Below are 14,280 nucleotides of genomic sequence, written 5' to 3'. Positions count from 1 at the left end.
TGTTCTCTGGTACTCTTTGTTTTTTCTCATGTATTCAAATTACCACCTAGAATCACTGGCTTTTGGGTTGAAGAAGTACCTTTAGTATTTCTTAGAAGGTAGGTTTACCAGAAACAGATCCTCTCAGTTTTTGTTTATTTGGTAAAGTCTTTATTTGGACTTCATTTTTGAAAGACAGTTTTTCTGGATATAGGATTCTTGGTTGACAGTTTTTTTCTTTGAGTACTTTGAATATGTTATGCCATTGCACTTTGGTCTCCCTTGTTTCTACCATAAAGTCTGTTTTTAATCTCATTGGGGTTCCTTTTTAAGTAGCAAGTAGTTTTTCTCTTGCTACTTTCAAGATTTTCTCCTCATCTTCAACTTTCATCATTTTTATTATGACATGTCTGTTTGTGGCTCTCTTTGGGTTTATCCTTCTTGGTGTTCACTGACCTTCTTAAATGTGTATAATATTGTTTTTCAATAAAGTTGGGGAGTTTTCTTCCATTATTATTAATTTTTTTTGCATATATTTTTCTGCTCCTTTCTCTCTCTCGTCTCATTCTGGTACTTCCACTACATGTTTGTTGGTATACTTAATAGCCTCCCACATTTCTCTGATGCTTTCATCATTTTTCTTCATTTGTTTCTTGTTCTTCAGCTTGCATAAATTTTATTGACCTATATTCTAGTTTCCTTATTCTTTCTTCTGCCAGTTGAGCAAATCTAATATTGAGCCCCTCCAGTGAATGTTCTAATTACTGTACTTTGCAATTTCATAATTTCCATTTGCTTTTTTTAATAATTGCTATCTCTATTTTTATTATATATTTTATGTGGCATACCTTGTTTTACTTCTTTAATCATGGTTTCATTTAGTTCTGTGAACATGTTCGTAATGGCTACTTTATAGTCTTTTTCTGATATATTTGATATTTGATCTCTCTCATATGCAATTTCTGTTACCTGAATATTTTTCCAGTGTATGGGTTATATTTTTCTGTTTCTTTACGTCTCACAATTTTTTTTGTTGGAAAGTGGACATTTTATATAATATATTGTAGCAACTTTCAGTACTACCTCATTATTATTATTTGTTTATTTGTCTAGTAACTGATTGGTTCATTTCACTGAAGTTGATTTCCCCCCGCCTTCAGTGTCAGCCTCTGATGTTGTTCCTCAGGGTGGTATAACTTTGGGTATGCCCACAACACACTGGGATGACAGTGGCACTGGTACGATTCTTTTCATCTCTTTTCCCTGACTACCCCTAACTATTAAACTATTACTAATTACCAGCTGAATGCTCTATCATTTTAAAATAATGCCTTGGGGCATTATTAAACCAATCTAATAAAATATGGACCCTTTGAAGCACTAGTTTCTGATATGAACAGCTGGGTTTTTGTTCTGAAACCAGGAGGACTCAACCCAGCTGTATTATTCCCTACTTCTCGCCTTCAAATTATCTGACCTACAGTTTAGCCTGAAGCTGGAATCTTCTCCCAATTGCCTTCACCACACCGGCACTTTTTTTGAGAGTGCATTTAGGCTAGAATTTCTTCACTCTGTTGCAAATGAAGGCAATTCCTTGGAAATAAATTAGTAATGATTTGGTTTTTTTGGCCTGTTTCTCCCCCCAGGCAAAATCTCTGAGCCAATGTTCTGGAGTTAGGGCTGGGGACAATTGCAATCTTCTGAATGACATCCTGCTCTAGAAACCCAGCGTTCAGTGGGTGGGGTCCTCTTGCCTTCCTCTTCTAGTGTGAAACCACCACTTTGTCAGGGCAAGAGAGATCAGAGCCCCATTTAAGCATGCTGCACCAAGGTAGAGTCTCTGTTCCATGAATGGGGCTGGACAGAAGAAGATAGAGAACTTAAAGACTTAATAAAGGTGATAGGAAGAGCTAAGTCTGAAGAATGAAAAAGAGTATTTAAAGCAAGAAGAACTGGGAAAGTACAGTAAGGTAAAAGCCAGAACAAAAGTGCAGAAATAGAAAAACACTGTATAATTTCTAGGAGAGTGGAATGAGTGTGAGGCATGAAATACACGATACAGAGGCAGGAAATAAGACCATAAACATAAGTCAAGGCAAATTAATAAAGGACATTGTGTCTTGATAAGGAGTTTGGATTCTAGCCTATATCGGCCAGAATACCCATGGTGGTTATTTTAGCAAGGAAGTGGCATAACCACACTTTTTCGAAAATTATTATTTTAGGAAAATAACTCTGGTTTCAGTGTGGTAGATGGTTTGGGTAGGGCAGTGAGACCAATGTAAAAGCTGTCATATGTACCAACAATTATTTGGATTTGGAGTAAAAACATGGCTCTGTAGATAGAAAATTTTTAAGATTCACTTCTATGGTATAATTGGCAAGTTCATGATTATTAGGCTACAGTAGGTTAGGGAAACGAAGGAATGTAAAATGACCCTTGGCTTCTGACTTGGGAAGCTAAGTAGATATTGATATAATTAACTAAATTAGGAATGCAAGAGAAAGAAACTGATCTGGGAAAGAAAATAATGAGTTTAGATTTAAACATGTTAAATTTGAGTAACCTAGACATCCCAGTGAAGAGTCTAATAAACAGTAGGTAATATGGGTCTCCAGCTCCAGGACAATGTGAAGATGAAAACAGAAAATTTACATACTGGTTTTCTTAAACAAGTTATTTAAATTTCATTTTTAGAAAGCAGATAATACTAGTTACCTCATAAAGTTTGTAGTGGGCAATTAAATGAGATATACACAGTGCCTCAATAAATGATAGCTCTGTTGCTATTTAGTTTTGAAGTTATTTGGATTAACAGAAATGAATTAAATCATCCAGAGGGAGTACATAATGTATTCGAAGTTAAGTCCAAAGAAGTGTTTCAAGGTACATCTTTTATGGGTTAGTAAAATACTTCAACTTCAGGTTAAGTTTGATACTTTGGATAGCAGATCAAGAGAAAATCTAGAGCTTAAAAGTTGTGTAATTTTACACTTTTCAAAGTGCCTTCCCGTGTGGTATCAAACTCAAAAAAGTCATCCTTTGAAGCAGATATTATCATCTCAACTTTATAAGGCTTATGACTTACCTGCCTAAGATCAGCCACAAAGAATAGTTATGAAACTGATCTTGCAAGCCTGGCTTCTGACTCTCCGCCTACATCTCTCCCACATCAAATCTGCCACTCAGTGGCTCAACATTCATCCTCTTACTGTGGAACTTGCCCTGGACCTCAATAAAATAGCTCTGTGAAATACTGTATTTGGAAGGCAGCCCTGATAAACAAGCTTTTTGATCTTGAAAGCACATCAGTAGTTTATCACCCCTGTTAAGAAAAGAAATCTCCAAGAGGGAGACAAAGGTTCATAAACTACAACCAAATTAAGCTGTCAAGTGCACAATTCAATTAAATATTTTGGAGATATAGGTGATGTTGATTTTTTTCAGAGTCAGTGTTGAAATTCTGATGCTGTTACGGCATTAAATCAATCAAAATTTTAAAAGGTTACTGTTATCTCTAAAAATTTAGCCATACATATTCAGTGCTGTCTTGAATAATAGTTACCCTTGGGCTTCCCTGGTGGCCCAGTGGTTGAGAGTCCGCCTGCCGATGCAGCGGACACGGGTTCGTGCCCCAGTCCGGGAAGATCCCACATGTCGCGGAGTGGCTAGGCCCGTGAGCCATGGCCACTGAGCCTGCACGTCCAGAGCATGTGCTTCGCGACGGGAGAGGCCACAACAGTGAGAGGCCTGTGTACCGCAAAAAAAAAAAAAAAAAAAAGGTACCCTTACAGAAAAACACACATCTTGTTAACTCTATGCCATATGATAAAGTTTAAAATGAAGCAAAAAAAAGAAAAAAATGCTATAAGACTTTTTGTTTTTACCCTTTTATCCGTTCAACACTAAATTTTTTTCTTAGGTTTAAAAGATAGGTACTCCTGTTATATGAAGAAAGTTAAGCACAGGAACAGTATTTTGTTACCAAGTATATGATACGACATTTCTTGAAAACCTACTCCTTTAGTGGCATTATTCGTTACCATGTGAACAGTCAGTTTCATCATCTGTAAAATGCAGTTTATGTTTTACATGAATTAATAGTGGCATTTGGCAGTTTCCTGTCTCTCAGGAACCTCAACTGCTAATTTTGCTATTATAAGAACAATTTCTCCTCAAGCTCGTTTCTTTTTCACTCTCATCTTCCGTGGTACAGGATGATGGGATCTTAATTCTGTCAGGCACATAACAGCTCCAATCCATGGAAAATAACAGCAATAGATCTGAGATTCATCTAAAAGGTATAATTATGCATTAAATGATCCAGTTTATGTTGGACATCTGCAGCATATCATTGTAATTAATCAAGAATGGGTAAGTGTAAAAATAGTAAGTATGAGGATAAGCATGCTCTGTCTCTTGGTTTTTTTTTCCCTTCCACTAAAAGAGAAAACAAACCTCCTGGAAGTATCAATAAATTAAGAAAAGTTTTATATAAAATAAAAGCTTGAGTCTTCAGAGTTGTCATAAAAATAACCTTCAGGAAAATTGATTCTAGCTAAAACCTTTGTTGATAGGTCCAAAATGGAAAGAGGAAAGAGGAAAAAAAATTATGATGGATAGAAGAAACAGAAAAAGAAAATGGAGGCAAAGAGCATTTGGGGGAAATTTCAGGCTAGCTGTCATCCTTTGAGGAAAAGTTAAATGGTCAAATATGATTCTAACATTCTGTGTCTACCCAGTCCTAGGAAAAACTATTAGGTTTTCAAAAAGATATGGGGAAAACACTCCAATATAAATCCGAAGATTATGTGCATTTTATGATAAGCATACTTGGTCCCCCCCAAAAAAGTATAATTGTAACGGTAGAATTTCAGATGCTCTGACATCTCCACAGAAAAGGAATTTAAATCAGTAAACAACTATGGGACCTACCTGCGCTGTTCCTGATACTGGGAATACAGAGATGAGTAATTCCTGGTCCCTGAATCCAGGCAGTATGTTAAAGCACACCAACCAACCAACAAACCAGCAAACAATCAAAAACTATAATAAACTACTAATAATATGAACAAATTATCATCAGGGCATAGAGAAACAAGTGCTTAGCTCTTTAGCCTAGAGGAAGCAGAAATGCAGAATAATAAACAGCCTCTCAAAAAGTGGCACTTAAACTGGCATTTGACAGTTGAATAGTTGTCTCCAGGTAGGCCTGGGGAAGAGGTTCTCTGTAAATTCTAGATACTCTTTGAAGTACTTAATGTCATATCAAACACTTTTAAAATGTGACCATATCAGACACTAAAGTGTGCTTTATAATTTATACATAATCATATGAGTCGGATTGTATTTGAAGATGCTGTAAGGCCACACTGTAGACAACAAATGAAATGTTTATTAATTCAATTTTGTGATGATTTTTTCTTATATTTAGTATATTTTTCCCATTGACATTTTCTCAGACTCTTGGGAAACGCATAGTCTCCAAGCACTGTTCCTGTGGCGCCTAATGGAAAATGATGCCTAAGGAGAAGGCATACAAGCCACAGGATTCAGTTTGAACAGAGGCTCTGGAAAGATGTATATTTGAGTCGGAAAGCCTCTCCAATAGTAAGATCACTGATTAACCCTTTATACATGAACTCATTTCCACACTTGGAGAAGCCATTCTCTCTACCCTGTGGTCAGATGTCATCAGCAAAGTGCATCAGTAAGGGTTCACTCTGAGAATTTATTTTCCTATTGACTCTGTGATTGTGGATGAGCCCCTTAGCCTCCTGAGCCTTTTTTCCCCATTCATCAAATAAAGATAGTACTATAGCACTATAAATGTGATGTATTTGAAGTTTCATATGGAAGACTTTCTAGAGATGTGAGGCATTATAGCAGGCACAATAACCAACCCAGTGCTTTTTATCTAGCACTCTTCTTCGACCTTAGAAATGGCAAAAGTTCTTAAAATATTTTCTTCACTAGCAAAACAATATGTAATAAGATGATGAAAAGGACTCTTCTTTAAGAAAGCATTGAAACAGAGCTTTTCTAAAACAGAAAACACTTGAAAAATGTTGATTTTTGTGAATTGTCATATGCAAAATCATGCCTGACTGATGTATGGATGCTCTTGACTTTGAACACTTTTTTTCCCCAGCAAGGTCTCCTTTTATTCATTGGGGTGGGTTTTTGAAATGCGGTGCAATTTACAGCCGAAGGTGTCAGGAAAGCAAGCCTGCGGTGCAGAGAAGCGCAAGAGGCTTGTATAACTTCCCCGCCTGATGGGCACCCTCATCTCACCTGTGGCCACACCTGCTGGCCTGGAAGGGGCCAAGTGGACCTTAGAATGAGATCTGGGTACCTGCTCCGTCGGAAGCTCACGACCACGTCCATCTGCCCTCCTTATGTACAACGGTGCGCAAAAATATCTGAAAATATCTTCACACAAGGTCACAAAATAGGCTCTGCTTGGCATCGTTTGGCCTAAGAAGCGTTCTAGCCACGCAGGAAGGGTCATGCAGTTTCCGTCCTTCCAAACGCCGGGGCATCACCAGCTGCCTCTGCACCTGCCAGTCCGGCCTTCTCACGGCGTCTCCTCCGCTGCCTTCTTCAGGAGTCCAGACGCCAGCGAGCTGAGCTGGGTACCTCGAAGCCATGCATATCCGGGCTCATCAGCGCACTTTCTCCACTCGGAGCACAGCTGGGCTTGGCAGCGGAAGGAGACTGGCGTCAGAGGCTGCAAGCGGCGTCAGAGGCTGCAAGCGGCGTCAGAGGCTGCAAGCGGCGTCAGAGGCTGCAAGCGGCGTCAGAGGCTGCAAGCGGCGAAGAGCGCCAGGGTGAGGCGTGAGCCCCTGGCCTCGAGGCGGAGGTGGAGCCGGAAGTAGCCCGCGCCCCGCGTCCGCCCTGCCAGCCAAGATGGCGGCCAGCGGCATAAAGAGCTGGAAGTGTTCCTGGTCGCAGCAGAGCTTCTTTGTGCGAGGCCCTGGGGCCTTCAAACCGTCTGTGAGGGGCTGGGCCACTTCTCCGCCACAAACACCGTGTGGCAGAGCTCCAGTAGCTGGTGGTGGACGAGGAGAACCACCTTTCTGAACAGCTCTCGTGCACTGGGCCCAGTGGGCCGGTGCAGCCTGCGGAAACCGCAAGCTCTCTCCCTTCGCTCCGTCCCGGCAGAGCCGTAGAAGGGCCCGTCTCTTGGCGCGTCCAAGGCCTGGATGCCGGTTGAGAGGAGCAGGCCACCCCTTGAAGTCACCTGCGCGTACTGGGGTGGCCTGAGGCTCTTGGCCTTCAGTACCATGGAAAAGGCAGGGCTGCCGGAGCAGTCGCTCTTCCTCATGGACGCAGGGACCCTCGTGTCTTCAAAGCCTGACGCCCATGGTCCTAGGAGCCTGAGCCGTGGCCGGTTGCCCACGCACGTCCCTCTTCTCCTCCAGGTCCCCTCTGGCTGCGACGAGTCCGTAGCACCGCACCGGCTCCTCCACCTGCGTCCAGACACCGGTTAAGTATCCAAAGCGGTAAGTTATTGCGATACATTGAGCTAATGCAGCAGCCTTCATAGTTGAAGCTGTGAGGCATTGGGTTGGTGCTCTTTGCTTAAAGGGTGATGGCCCTAGGGTTGAGGTGTTTCCCGTGGGGAAAGATGGCCGATGTTGTTAACGTGGCAGATTAGTGAATATTTAAAAACATGATAAGAACAAATTTTAAAAATGCATATGCTAAATATTTTATGGAAGAAGTCCGCAATTGAAGTTTCATGTCTAATTTACACAGATTTAACCAGCAACTTGTGCTACGTGTTACAACTCTTACATAGTTCCATTCTAATAATCCTACAGAGATTGGAGAACAATTTCTTTTAAATTTACAGTTATGTTGTTATTGTTGCTGTTATTAGGTATTATTGATTGATTGACTGCTTGATTGATTGTTAAGGGTCTATACTTATGTGCTTCAAAGACCAAAAAGCATTTGAAAGATAAACAGTGAGAAGCCCTCTCCTGTCTCTGTCCCCCATTTGCCAGGTCTGCACCCCTCTCTCCCATGTCCCCAGACCCCCCACTCCACCCCCTCCTTCCACACACACACACACACACAAGTAGGCACCATTATTAATGCTGACCTTAAACACCTTGGTTAAATAATTAGAATTTAAACATTTAGTCACTTGTAGGAGAAAACTAGTGGACATTTTTGTCAATTGAGAGAATATAATTATAGAAGAAAAGTCCTTGAGAAGCGAGGAAGGAAAGGGATGTAGGGAACAAGCAGGACCATGCCTCCATTAGAATCTATTTCCTTTAACAAATTCTTCCCTGAGAAGGAGCTGTTGCAGTTAGCCTTGTGTGTGCCTGCAGCTGTAGTTTTTGTTTTTTCAAGGAAAATCCGAAAACACTGAAAATTGATGGGATTGGGTTATGCCTTGCGAAATTCATGATACAAAATTTTCTCACAGGATGTAATGTCAGAATTCTCTCACCACCTTTTTCTTTTGTAGATGAGGGAAAAGGAGCTCATAGATATCTATGAGACTTTTGTTCGTTTCCTTCTAATCAGTGGATATTTTGAAACAGTTGTATGATAAGTTTGGTCACTTCTATAAACTAGGAATAATCAACATAATTTAAATATTCTGCATTGGCAAGTATAAAAATGTATTTGTGTAGTGTAGTTAACTGTTATGTATCAAGACAGATTCAATATTAGTAAGTCAAGGTAAAAAATATTTTTAGGTTTCTTTGGGATAAAGTACATATAAATTGCAACATTCTTCAGTTATCAGAAAGACCTATTTAAATTTTTTTATTGACTGAGCTATTCTTCGTTTCAAAACCAGTGGGTTTTTTGTTTTTGTTGTTGAAGTATAGTTGATTTACAATGTTGTGTTAGTTTCTGGTGTACAGTGAAGTGATTCAGATATATATAGATATGTATCTGAATATATATATGTATTCTTTTTCATCTTCTTTTCCATTATGGTTTATTACAGGATATTGAATATAGTTCCTTGTGGTATACAGTAGGACACTGTTGTTTATCTATTTTATATATAGTAGTTTGTATTTGCTAATCTCATACTCCTAATTTATCCCTCCCCCACCCCCTTTTCCCTTTCGTAACCATAAATTTGTTTTCTGAGTCTGTTTCTGTTTCAAGAATAAGTTCATTTTTGAGAATAAGTTCATTTGTGTCATATTTTAGATTCCACATGTAAGTGATATCATACGGTATTTGTCTTTCTCTTTCTGACTTACTTCACTTAGTATGATAATCTCTAGATCCATCCATGTTGCTGCAAATGGCATTATTTCATTCTCTTTTATGGCCGAGTAGTATTCCATTGTGTATATATACCAAATCTTCTTTATGCATTCATCTGCTGATGGACATTTAGGTTGCTTCCATGTCTTGCCTATTGTAAATAGTGCTGCTATGAACATTGGGGTGAATGTATCTTTTCAAATTAGTTTTTTTTATCTTTTGCGGATATATGCCCAGGAGTGGGATTGCAGGATCATATGGTAGCTCTAATTTTAGTTTTTTAAGGAACCTCTCTACTGTTTTCCATAGTGGCTGCACCAGGTTACATTCCCACCAACAGTGTAGGAGGATCCCCTTTTCTCCACACCCTCTCCAGCATTTCAAACCAGTGTTTCTTTTTTTAATTGTTATTTATTTATTGAGATGTATAATGACATGAACCAGATGGATACACAGAAATAATTAACTTTCATCAAATTTTGGCACATGTGAATGAGGAGATATGCCTTGAAATTTGAGAAGGCAGAAACTTTATGAAATATCACTTCAAAGTTTGCATCATAAAAGAGGAAATAGATTCAAAAAATAAACATATTCTTACAGAGCCATTATGTCCCACAAGTGAAAATTATATATGTGTAGGAACATAAATATCCAAGGTCTATTACGTATAAGGTCATTTCTCTCTTTTAGAGACCTCCCCTAGAGGAAATGCAAGAGGTCAGATTCAGAGCACCATGTTTTGTTATGTACACCTTATTTTATTTTGTTGAAGTATAGTTGGTATAGTTGATATACAGTGTTCATTGCTGCTGTGCAGCAAAGTGACTTAGTTGTACATACATACATTTTTCTTCATATTCTTTTCCATTATGGTTTATCACAGGATGTTGAATATAGTTCCCTGTGGTATAAAGTAGGACCTTGTTGTTTAATGCATTTTATATATATTAGTTTGCATCTGCTAATCCCAAATTTCCAATCCATCCCTCTCCCACCCCTTCCCCCTTGGCAACCACTAGTCTATTCTCTATGTCCCTGACTCTGTTTCTGTTTCATAGATAGGTTCATTTGTGTCATATTTTAGATTCCACATATAAGTGATATCATATGGTATTTGTCTTTCTCTTTCTGACTGACTTCACATAGTATGATAATCTCTAGATCCATCCATGTTGCTGCAGATGGCATTATTTCATTCTTTTTTATGGCTGAGTAGTATTTCATTGTATATGTGTATATACCACATCTTCTTTATCCATTCATCTGTTGATGGACATTTAGGTTGTTTCCCTATCTTGGCTATTGTGAATAGTACTGCTGTGAACATAGGGGTGCGTGTATCTTTTTGAACTGCAGTTTTGTCTGTATATATGCCCAGGAGTGGGATTGCTGGATCATATGGTAATTCTATTTTTAGTTTTCTCAGGAATGTCCATACTGTTTTCCACAGTAGCTGCACCAGCTACATTCCTGCTAGCAGTGCAGGAATGTTCCCTTTTCTCCACACCCACTTCAGCATTTCAAATCAGTGTTTCTTATTCCAGCCAGAACGCATTTATTGTTCGTATCTGACCCAGCTCCTACTGTGGAGCCTAGCACGTAGTAGGTGCCAAATGAACATTTGTTGATTGGCAGACTAATAATATTTTACAAAATTATTATTAGTTATTTTTCATTTGATATTGAGTATTGTCCAGTACTTTAAGGTGGTTTATTAATATATAAAGCTAGCATTTTTATACTGTATGAAAAAATGCAAATTGGAAAATGTTATGAAAGCTGATTTTTCAGTTTTATATTCTATTAAATACATACTACACTTAGAAAATTACAAAAATAAACAATAGCATTGCTAGAATGATTTTATCCCACAGAGCACTGCATGTTTCTTAGTTTGAGATTTTTCATACAAAAGAAAAGTGGAGAATGGATGAATCATAGTCAAACTGCAATACATTTCCCCAAACCTACCTTGTGCTAACTCTCAATAAAACTTCCTTTTCATGTTATCACATCCAGTCTTTACCACCCACAAATGCTCTGCCAAGTTGCTGATAGAACTCCCTATCCTGTCTTCGTGGCCGTCCAGTGCCTACTCTGTCTTCAGTATCCAGGTGAGGTCCTCCCTCCTCCTGGAAGCCTTCCCTGCAACACTCAGCCTGCAGTGAACTCTTTCCTCTGAACTCGTATAGGAGCAGTAACACTCGTCACACACTTAACATTCTTTGTATTTTTACATTATTGGCTAAATTTCCTGTGTATATGTTTGACCATTCTAGTTAGGCTGATTTTAAGGGTAGATACAACCACAGAGGTGTGACAATTCGGTCCTGTTGTAAGAAACTGAAGCCCACCAGGAGGCATTAAGCAAATGGCCCAAGTTCATAGCTTTACTGCATACCTAGACAGTACAGGTTTTGCATGCCTTTGTGCCCACATCAATGCTAAGCATGGTGCCTGGTATATAATACATTTTGAGTTTTTTGTTGTTGTTTTGTTGTAAACTTGATGTAGAACATCCGTCCCACTACAGATTTTAAGAATATTTGCTCAGTGATTTGGTAGATGTTTGTGTGAATGTGCTTTCATATGGTGAACAAATACTTGTTTTATTCAAGGCTGTTTGACAACAGTCTATTCACATATTTGACAGTTTCACCACAACAGACTCCTCTGGCTAAACAAGTTCTGTGTTGATACAGACAGAAAAGGGGTGGGGTGGGGGGGGAAGCTTAGAAAATTGAGTTAATTTACAATTTGTAAAGAAAGATAAAGGTGTATTATTTTTACCCCATGCCTACCCTCTCAACCCCACTCAGGAAAAAGCTGGATATATGTGTGTGTGTGTGTATGTATATGTGTGTATATACATATATATATATATTCAAAACTGTGACATGGATCAGTGCCTACAAAAGAACCTGGAAGTATATGGGAAGCAGGGAGGAGGAGGAGGGGGTCCTGGCAAAGAAGAGTTCATTGTTGTACAATGAGGTCATTTATTTGAATCTGTATCCAAAAAGGTGTTTCCTTTTAAATATTCACGAGATGTTCTGTCATTATGAGCCCAAAGGGGAGACCTTTATCAGATGCTGGGTGAGAACCAGGACTTCCGCCCCTCACCTTCCGTTGGTTGTGAGTCCTTTCGGTAACATATAACCAAGGAGAGTATTGTGTCCTAAGCGCTTGAAAACAAATCACCCCAATTCCCTGTTTTCATTACCTTTAGTCAAAGTCAAACTTCATTAAGTCTGCACACCTTGCAGTTTCCCTCTTGAGGCGGTATTTTTCCCTACCATGAGTCCTTACCCTGAAATCTTTGGCAGAAGTTGCATAGTAGAGTCAGAAACTCAAGCAGTTAGTGAGGTTGGCCTTACGTCCCTTAGCTACCCATGAAAGGCTTGAGGCATCTGCCATCACCTAGGGGTAGGGGGTGGGGAGTTGCTCACAGAGGGGATGGCGTAAGTTTGACAAAATATTGTTAAAACTCCTTAAAGTTGTTAGTGGGAAGCAAGACTGACTATGTGGCCAGGTTGTCCTCCACTGGCCTCACCTGGGTCCTCTGTCCCATTGCTCACTCATCGTCATACATCTCTCACACCACCTGGCCTCAAGGTGTTACCTCTCAGCCTCACAGTGTTCTTCTCTCCTTTTATGTGGATAGTGGTTAGAGACGTCTCACTGAGGTTTCCTATATCTTTTCCCACTGTGCACAAGAAAGAGTTGGGATGGCCTTACTGCTAGTAGAATATCTCCTTTAAAGACCAGGAAATCATGGGGAAGACCTTTCTGGATACTGATTCTTTCTTCCGCACTCAGCCCCCACAGCAGCCCTGGTTTCCAGGATGTGTTTTGATTTCTTGAATCTATTTAATTATGACTGACTGTCTTTCCTTCTTAGAACAAAGTTCATAAGTCCTTGAGCTGTTCCTGCTCTTTGGGTTACACAGTAATAGTAATGAAAATAATGATGGTAGTTAACACTTATTGAGGACTTTCTAGGTGCTAGATAACATGTATTAACTCATTAACCCCTGTATTAGGGTTCTCCAGGTATATATCTCCTATTGGTTTTGTTTCATATTATGAGGAATTTGATCGTGCAATTATGATCGCTAAGAAGTCCCCATGATTTGCTGTCTGCAAGCTAGAGACCCAGACCCAGTGTGAAGACCTGAGAAATAGGGCCACTGATGGTATAAATCCCAGTTCAAGGCCAGAAGAAATGTGATGTCCCAGCTAGAGTAGCGAGGCAGTGGAAGATGAATTCCCCCATCCTTCTCCTTTTGTTCTATTCAGGCCCTCAGTGGGTTGGATGATGCCCACCCCTGTTGGGGAGGACCATCTACTTTACTGAGTCTGCCAATCCAAATGCTAATCTCATCCCGAGATATCCTCACAGCATACCCAGAAATAATGTTTAATCTTGGCACCCTGTGGCAAATCAAGTTGACACACAAACCATCACAATCCCTATAGATCTCTGAGGTAGATAACATTATTTCCTCTTCACAGTTACTGGTTTTGCAGGCCAGAGTGGTTGAACAACTGGCCCAAAGTCATAGCTTATAAATGGTGGAGGCAGAATTCATACTCAGTCTGGCTCTAGAACTTGTGTTCTGAACTGTGAGGCTTAGTTGCCTCTCGAGATGTGTGTTCCATTATAATACTGACAATGATAAATGGCAATATAGATACCCATCAATAGGACATGTGCTTTGAGCTGTTTTTCAGTGAGTTTAATGGTTGCACTGAGCTAAATCCTTTACAATCCTGGTTCCTCTGAATAGGAGCATACTCATGGAGGTGGCTACCTGGAGCTGGAAGAGTGGTCTGTAGCTATGGAGCATTTGGGATTTTGTTGTTGTTGTTATTGCTGTTAAACCTCAGGCGATTATTTATTAATAGCCTCTTTAGGATGTTTGAATGTTTATAGAGTATTGTTGCAGTCTGAGTCTGCTTCAAAGTATAATTGAAGGTTCAGATGATTTCCTTCCTTCTCAACCTTGTCATAATGAAGAGTATCCACTCTTCACCTGCAAATAGAA

At 39.6% G+C, this 14,280-nt stretch overlaps 1 protein-coding gene and 1 pseudogene across 1 annotated transcript in view; both read right to left on the bottom strand.

The window, feature by feature from the left end:
- Window positions 1-6,557: 6,557 nt before the first annotated feature.
- On the bottom strand, window positions 6,558-8,022 carry LOC149749952 (E3 ubiquitin-protein ligase MARCHF2-like; annotated as a pseudogene).
- Window positions 8,023-8,439: 417 nt separating this feature from the next.
- The window catches only part of LOC149749950 (uncharacterized), a 63,838-nt gene continuing 57,997 nt past the window's right edge, over window positions 8,440-14,280 (bottom strand). The window contains exon 3 of the transcript XR_016391883.1: window positions 8,440-14,268. The gene's annotated coding sequence lies outside the window, so the exon portion shown is untranslated. The remainder of the gene's footprint in view (window positions 14,269-14,280) is intronic.

This window comes from Delphinapterus leucas, chromosome 2 (genome assembly GCF_059928025.1).
Source record: "Delphinapterus leucas isolate spDelLeu-1000000601 "Yukka" chromosome 2, BTC_Dleu_Yukka2, whole genome shotgun sequence".
In the NCBI taxonomy this organism is placed as follows: Eukaryota; Metazoa; Chordata; class Mammalia; order Artiodactyla; family Monodontidae; genus Delphinapterus; species Delphinapterus leucas.
The sequence above is the reverse complement of the archived record's forward strand: the minus strand, read 5'-3'. Positions and strand labels throughout refer to the sequence as shown.